A 9264-nucleotide genomic window follows, 5' to 3' on the forward strand; every position below is an offset into this window, starting at 1 on the left:
ATTATGCAAGTAAAATCCACAGACTTGGCAATAGATTGGCAAACAAAAGGAGAAGCTCAAAGATGATTCTGAGGTTTTGACTGGGTGAGCAGATAATAGAGGTCAACAATAAAAACTCAAGACTTTATTTTTTCTTTATCTTGAAAGGATCTATGCTTTTAAAAACAGAATATAATGTAGTAGCTTATTACTTTTTACCTGAGCTCAAAATGTAGTTTAAAGACACTTGTTATTGTCAGCTTTCTGATTTATACATAGTAATTTGGGTAAAGTTGAGTGACTTGGAGTTGGGAGGCAGAGGAGAAATAAAATATTTCCAAATGGTTGCTGTGGTTATAGAATTAGCATGCAAGTTCTTGGCATTTACCATTCTGATTATTTCACTAATATTTTTAGAAATCATTACAGAGAGCCAGAGTTTAGCACGTCCCAAGTACAGCAAATGGATAATTTCAGGTACATTGACCTCGCTGATTATGATTTAAAGATTCGTATTGGAATAGAACAACATCTAGTCCAACCCAAGTTTATTTTGAAAGTACAGTCAGTCCCCTTCATGGATAAGGTGTTTTCTAATTGACTGAAACACCAAGCAAGCTGATCTCTAAGCCATCGTGTCGATACCCATATGAGAAAACCAGTGCATCCACCAACACCATCTCTCAGGCCAAGTGATTAACTGTGCATCGGTCATTTAGCATAATAAATGTGAAGTCAGAGCGATTGAGTGTTGCCACAGGCCTCCTGCTGTGGAAATAAATGCCCTCCACTCTGGCATGCTTAAAACAGACAGACACAAGGAATTTGCTTTAAAATTGTTAAAGAGCAGCAAGCACCCCTTTAGTTTTGAAATAGAGGTTTGACCTAGTTTTCCCCACCTGTCAGGCAATGAGAATGTGGAATGTGCTGTCATTATCAATGCCCTCTGAATTTGAAGTGAATCTATTTAAATGGGAAACAAAATTGACCCTTTAGTGATCATTAGGATCCCATTTTTATAAAATTTGACATGTACCATCTTTAAAGAGTGTTCATTCTAGTTTGGGAGGCATCGCGTGAACCCTAGACTAGTGACTGGGTAAGGAATGAACACTCCATTTTGAAAATCTCTTCCCTGCTCTGAGAAATCAGAGAAGGAAGAAAAGCAGATGGTGCAATTGCAGAATCTATTTACCACTAAACAAACACACAAAAGGCATTGTTCTCTCTAAGAGTCCCCAGCCTATTAAAGTAATGGGCTATATTTAATTTGTTAAGTTTTTGACTTTGTAAATTTATTAACCCAACAAAATAGCTAGTATAATCTGGTTATTAATTCTAGTTAATGTCTCTGCCTAAATTACTTGATCCAGGTTATTGCTACTGTAAAAGAGACATAGTGTCTTATAAAATGAAGCAACTGTTTGATCAATTTAGGTGATATCATTTGGGGCAGGACATATCGAAATTAATATCCTTACATCTCCACTTGCCATTTCCAGAAATTTGCCTCTGACCTGCAATAAATAGTTGTGGTTCTTGAGCTATTTAAGCCTGATTAAGGTATTTGTTATGCATTTGACAGTACACAATAGTGCACAATGTCAATTCTCAACTGTCATCATCATGATTAAAAAGGGTAGAAGAGAGTGAACCCTATGTGGAATAAGTTGTAATAAATAATAAGGATGCCATGAGCCTCTAATGCAATCACAGGGTTTAGCCAATGTGAATAAAAACCTTAGCAAGATCTCTAACCAAAAAAATTGCTAAGCAAATGATGCTGGATTTCTTTATTAATAAAAATTACTTTCTTTTGTCCAGCTATTGTTAGGGGATCTTGTTGTGAATACAAATGAAGAATGCAATTGACTTCAGAGAAGCATCCTATCCGACCTCCCTATTAAAGGTTGGCTTATTGGAAGTTTTTTAATTTGAAAAATAATTTGGGTTAAGGAGGCAGTCCAATTAAAATTCCAGCAAAGAGACTTCAGCATGAGGGGAAATGCCTAAATCAGTAGTACAGCTGGGTTAAAAAATCTTATAAGCATTTTTTTTTAATAGGCCTAACAGGTGTTCATTGGCTTTTTGCTTGTCAGTGCTAATAATGAGCCAAGTGACAGCAATTAAAGCCCTATCGAAATCTTAAGAGCCTTAAAGAGTGTCAGTGTAATGTCAAATATCCAGTTTGGCCAACTTACTCCCTGAATTGTTTGGGAATCTCTCCCTCTGCCGAAACCTACTTTCTAATAATGATGAGTTGAATAACAAGGACAACAGCAGCAGTAAAAATAACACTAATCACAGCTTTTTATGAAGAATCTACCATGACTTGGGCACTGTGTTTTACTTTTGTTTAAAGAAGAGAAAAAGTGTTAAGGAACATGCCTTGGCTAATACGTGGCGTATCTCGGCCTCAAACTCAGGCAGTTTGATTTTTGTTCCTGTTCTCCCACCCATTATGCTATAATCCCTCCCCAACTGTAATCCATGTAGACAAATTTTAAAATATTGAATCTTGTTATAATTGATTTTTTATCTAAAAGATTCCTAAAGTTATTCCGTTTATAAAATTATCATCCATTTATTTAAAGATTATTTATTAAGCATCTGCTGTATGCCTGGCACTGTTGATGCTAAGGAGACAAAGGATAAGATATGGTCCCTGACTTCAGAAAATCCTCTATATGTTGATGGGGGTAATTTAAACTAAGGTACAACTATACGTATGTGGTTTTTAGGCATAACTATGGTCTTAATGTTTAAATGTTTTTAACGTGCTAAATAATCTCAAATTTGAATTTTCATGCCATGAACATTTGAGCCTGGGCTATTATTTTTTCAAAGTGGATGTAATATCTATTTTTGCAGATAATTGTAAAAAAAAATCAGGCAATACATAATGACATGAAGAAAGTAAAATCCTTCATAATCCTTATCCAGTGACAACCACTGTTAATACCTTTGTGCATTTCAAAATTTCTTCAAAGTCCCCTCCCCCCCTTTTAAGGAAACAGATAACACTATCCTTGGTGTTCTATAACCTGCTCATCGTACCTAGTAACAATACCCTGTGAAATGTACCTCTCTTTTTGGTGAATCAATTTAAACCTTCATATATGTATTTATATATATAATTCTGTATAGTATTTTATTTAACCACACTTTATTTTTCCAATTACTTCCGATAGGCAGTTTAAATTGTTTCTAGTGTTTTTACTTTTGTGAACAACTTTTTGATGACACTCTTGCACATAAATCTTTTTACCATCCTTATCCCCTTAAGATTAATTTCCAGTAGTAGAATTGCCAAGCCAGAGGCCATGCTCCCCTTCTGTAGGGCCTTTGATAAAATTTACAAATTGCTCTCTAGATAGTTGGTAGAAATCTTCACTCTGAAGTATTACGTGAAATCGCCTATTTTCTAAGCTTGTGATGGTCAGCATGATGATGACAACGCCTAACATTTATATGGAGCTTGATCATGATAAAATGTTTCCATGTATATCACTTTGTCTATGCCTTATGACTCACTGTCAGATAAGCTGGGCCAGTTTGTTACCTGCAATTTATGGTTGAGGAAGCCAGTATTTCACAAGGTGAGATTCTTCTTCTGGATTTGACTTTCCTAGCAGAGCTCCAGCCCATCATTTTGACATCTGTAGAGGTCGTCCCCACTTTGTTTCTGATGCTACCTATCAAGAGGGGTGTGAATTTTGCTTTACCTAAGTAGTAGTCCTTGCCTTTAAGAACTTTTATTAAATTTTTTTCTTCCAGATAGGCCTGACAGAAGTCAGTCTGACTCTTCCTTAATCTCTTTAAGCCCCAGTAGCAGGCCCATTTCTACTCATGACTCTGGCTGCCTCCTGAACTGCAGCGTGAGCAAATGAGATAAGTACGAAATATTCCTACACCACTGGCTCCATGCTCTTCTCATATTCAATCATGAAGACTAATGAATCAGAGATGATTGCGGTGGTAAAAATCCAAATGCAGATTTTTGCTGTCCTTACTAATGAGAGAAAAATATAGTAGACCATTGGCCTAAAGGCTCCAGATGCGATTCCTTTGTAACTTAGAGTGCATTAAAAAAGCTTCAGTCAGCAAGATAAGTTAATTTTTTTATGACCTTTATAAACTCTTTTAGCCTGTATCTTGGGAGCTTCTCTTAAAGATTAAATTTTTTCAAATCCTTTTAGCTCAGGCCGACATAGCATCTGAGTCCTTTTTGCTTCAAAGGCTACATCCAAAATCTATAAAGAAATTTTGTTCGTGACAATTATTGTCAAAGTAATGATTAGCTAACATGTCATTTTTGGTTTTTTACTGTTCTTGCCTCTATGATACTAATCCAATAGAGCTCACTTCTTAATGTAAAAGTTGCATAAAGGATGCATCATTCTCAGTTGACTTTGCATACATTTGCAAATTCTTGAAGGAGCAAATTGAATTGTCACTCATGACCCTTTTTTCACAGAATGACTATTGGGTCAAAGTAGGGATGTTGGGCACAGATATCAAAATTTTATTAAAGGGAAAGAAAATCCCCATCCTCAGAACTATAAAGCTGTATCAATATTCAATTGAAGCTGTGGACTTTAGTAGACTATATGGCCCAGCCACCCAAAGTGATGGGTGTAATTTTTCAGGGGGAGGAATATCGAAGGAATGTGAAGTGTTCTTCACTGATGGCATCACAGACTATTTTCTCACATGGAACATGCAGTTTCTTCTCACTTCCTTGGTTGTAGGTATCAGTTTCTTTTAACCCTGTGCTTTTGACTGGCTGGATTGGTGACTACAAGTGTCAACATCCTAGGTATCTGTCGCTACTTCTATTACATCCAACCCACTGACCCAGAAAATCTGTGGTTGACACAATTGATTTCTCTATGAGATCCATTCAGCATTTATTTTATTTTTGACATCCACCTACAAGGTCCCATAGAAACTCAGTCTCTACAAGTCAGTGTAAGAGAAACATAGCCCTTTATAAAAGCTGCATATACTGAAAAGTGAGGCACTGAAACAAAGCATGAGTTTTGCTTAGGACTTTTCACTGAAGTAAATGGATTTATCAAGAGGTGTGTGTTCTTTGGTGACTATGCCACCGAGGACCTGTATGTTAACCTCATAAGAGTTCTGCCTTTGGAAATAACAACAACAAACAATAATAATAGCAATAATAATAGTGATAGTAATGATAAAAGAAAAAAAAAAAGAAAAGGTTCAGTTACGGGACTTACTTTTGCACTATCCAATTTACTCTGGATCAACTCCTAACCTTTGTTCCCTGTTTCTTTACCTCCTTTCTTCTTGGAATCTCTTCCCCCAGGACCCAGAAAGCATCACGGCTTCAAACTAAAATATACAAACCACATGCTTTAAGGAGATGCTTGACAGTTATCTATTACTTTCCATATGTACCTCCGTGTTACCTCATTATATAGAAAGGTTACACAATTTTTTTTCAAGGCATATAGATAATTAACTGCCAGATTCAGAATTCAGCCTCAATTGTTTATCTTATAAATCTATTGATGTCTTCCTATGTGCTCTAAAATCTAATGATGTGGCTTGATCATGCATCATCCTGTGAATTTCTCTGAAAAATGAGCAATGGGAAGAAACATGGAGGTCTGTATAAAATTGCAGCCGTGGTCTTTGCTTACTGAATTCACGTATCTGAGCAGATTAAATTATTTTTCTTTTTATTTCATTAGCTGAGAATTTCTAACTTGGGCTGAGCCTCTGGTCTAATCAGGTATACTTAATATTTAAAATTTTTTATTGTTTTTCAATAAATTGTTTTCAGTAATCAATAGCAATGTTTTATTTACATTTTTAGTAACTTAATGCAGGGACCACATTTTCTAGAGAAATCCTCGTTTTGGTTTCACATAAAACGTGGTTTCATTGACCATATACATGACTGCACAGAAAGCTCTTAAAGCTAATATCCTTTGTAAATTTCTTCTGATTCTACCGAACATTGTTTCTTTCCACTCCACAGCAAAAAATGAATGAGTGCAATGATTTTGGAGAGGAGGCAGCATAGTTGGCTCTATCAAAGATAAAACACCTCCAGGGTTCCTGGAGCTGAGTTTTACTACAGTGCCACCATGAAAGATCTGAAGATCATTATTTACTAGAAATAAAGGAACAAGGCAGAAATCGATTGCTACGACACTAGATTTATGTTTCTATTGCTCTCTATATACATCTCTATTTGTCCTAACTTCATGGGGAGGATATTTAATACATAATGGAAGGAGTCTGTTGCTTTTGATTTATTTTTTGTTTATTGTTTTTGGCATTCCATAGAGAAATTGTGGAAATCAATACTCTGTGTGTGTGTGTGTGTGTGTGTGTGTGTACCCTGATCACAGTGTTGGATTAAAGGTTCTGAAGGGACAAAGAAATTTCCTCGACCTGCTGAGTTCTCTTTTAATATATAAAATTATATCATTCATTCATGGAAGAGAGTTGCCTTTCTTTCCTTGTATGTTTTACATGACATTATGAGCACAGACACGAAAGCTTATTTAGTCATAATGGTAATAAGACAATACTTTGTAGTATTTAAATTTATAGACTATCCTCCTGACCCCAGGAGCTGAAGGAGCAATTCTCACTAATACTAGCTAATTCTTTCTTAGCAATTTATTAGAGATTTAGGGTATATCTTAGGTCCATGTGATAGATGAGGGCACAAATATAGAGATGTTATAAAATTATAAATTTACTTTGAGTGAATAAGAGGATGGTTGGTGATGGAGATAAGGTAAGATTGCATACTTAATAATTAAGCATTTAGACTTAAAAAAGGCAGGTAGAGAGTCAATTAGCACAATTTATCAAGACCATGTTAACAAAAAATTACATTTAAAGGAAAAGATATGTTTTGCTCTTACATTAATTTATAATGGCTGGATAAAAACCCAGAAGGACAGAATGCATGCAAAGAGAATAAAAATAACGTGACTACCCAATGTTACATACAGTAAAAGAATGTGAACAGGTGGAGCTGGAATACTTTTTAGGGACCCTTGAAAAACCCAATATGTACTTGAACCAGATTGCTGCTTTTGAAAACACGGGAGGGACATGGTTAAGAGAGCTCAGATTAAGGTTTGACATACATATGATAAATCTCAAGAAGTAGTTAGGTTAAGTATTAATACTGCAATTTTACAAACGGGGAAACAAATTCAGAGAAGCCATATACCAGTATATGTGAAATACAGGTTTGAGGTGGGAATTAGGAATGAGTAGCAATAAATAAGTTCCCTCTTGAGTTTGTTAAATTTTGGATGTAAAGGAACAGGTTCTTTAGTAAAACCCAAACCTAGAACCTTCCGTAGCTTTAGCAGATATGAGAACTAGAAGAAAACTTTCAGGTACAGAGTAGCTGCTTACCAAGTGGACCTGACTTGACCATGAGTTTGATCTTCTCATGGAACTGAACTTCTCCTGGGCCTAACTTCTCCTGGAGTTCTTTCATGCTGAACCATTCTGCCACTTCTAATCTAAGGGCCCTTGTTAATCTACTAAGCAAGTACTATGAACAATCCCTTTTTCTTGTTTATCTTTAACTCAGATAAAATAGATTTGGTTTTCAAAATTAGGGTTATTAAATATTAAAGACAAAAGGAAAATTAAGATATAAGAAGTCAACATCAGAAAGAACAGGGTTTTGATCCTATCACTGCTACCTTGTTCCTGAGTCTTAGATTTTGCCTCTTTCTATACCTTGTCTTCTAAGGCAACAACCTCTAATTGTAGGCAGGTGAAACTTCACTTAAAATTTTCATGGTATCTCCCTTTCTAGCTGCTAACTTATCTTTACCAGCTGAGCCCCATAGTAATTTCCACCACCCAAGAACTGGCTCTGTGTAATATATATATATTTTTTTTCTGGTACAGAGACCAGAGAAAATTTCAAATTGGCTCTTCCTCTAGAGTTCTGGTTTCTTGTTTGAGAGACTTGCCTCACTCATGGTGGGTTGTTAGGACTATGGTCATCGACTCTTTTTTCTTCAGAGTATGATAATTCTCTAACAATACACTAAATAATAAACTTACTCTAAACAATAAGTGGAGAATAATTCTGTCACATAGTGCTAGTGTGCTAGATATAGAGGTCAAAAGAAAATTAATAATATGTATTTGGAGTTCAAGAAAAGTAATTACATATTTGGGAGTCATCAGGATATAAATATAATGAAGTGAATGGAGGTTCCCCCAGAAGCAAATTAGTTAAAAAATGCATGCAGGCAGAGGACACATCTTGAGAAGTAACAGCCCTATTAAGGATACAGGGATTCCTAGAAGAAAACTGAGAAAGCAGAGTTGGAGTGAGTAGCAGTGTTATAGAATATAGTGTGTACTTAATGCCCCAGAGAGGTTAGGCAGAATCAGGATTAAAAATGTTGATGGGCTGGCCTCAGGAGGCAATCGGTAACCTTTGCATGAACAATGTCTGTGGCTAGGTAAGAACAGGAAGGTTGCTTTGGGTACTTTCAAACAATAACAACTGTTTGCACTTGTAACTTTCTTTATCAAGATAATTCCTATCTGATATCAGTCAATCTTTTTACCCAGGATATTTCTTATATAACTTTATGTTTTTCAGCTCCCCCAAAGTTAGTGCACTTTTTTTGAGAGGAGCAGTGGTACGATGTGCCCTCTGTTAAGACTAAGGAAAGAATTGGTTGAGAAATATCGATGTGCTTTATTTTTGCAACTGCAATGAAAGCCTTCACTGAATTCTGAAATGTTTGCTTTTCCACTAAAATCAAAGGGGCTTGAGGTGCAAAAGTTTGGAACATGAATGTGGTACTCACAGACGATCAGTGTAGCCATGACCCTACTGCTGGTCCAGTTTGCACACACTCCTCTGTAGCAGGCTGTTCCTCACATCTGTGGCTTCCACTAATTCAGGGTAAGCTGTTTATTTGCTTTATCACCCTCCAGTGCCTGAAGTTTGCTTAATTTGTATGTCTAGAGATACTCTTTATATGTTATGTTTTTTATCATGAAAGCTATTAAAATTTAATCACTACCAAATACTAAGTACTTTCTTTGCATTATACACTGTGATAAGCATATTAAATGGGTTATTTTGTTTGATTCTCACCAATGCACCCACTCAACTCTGTGGGAAGTATTATTGTCCCCATTTTATGGATTAGAAGACTAAGACGGTAGTTCATACAGCGCCCGGGTGAAAGAACAGAGGCTGGAATCCAGGTATTTCTGGTGTTGAAATTCTTGATCTTAACC

The sequence above is a fragment of the Cynocephalus volans genome, chromosome 9, assembly GCF_027409185.1.
Source record: "Cynocephalus volans isolate mCynVol1 chromosome 9, mCynVol1.pri, whole genome shotgun sequence".
Classification (NCBI taxonomy): domain Eukaryota; kingdom Metazoa; phylum Chordata; class Mammalia; order Dermoptera; family Cynocephalidae; genus Cynocephalus; species Cynocephalus volans.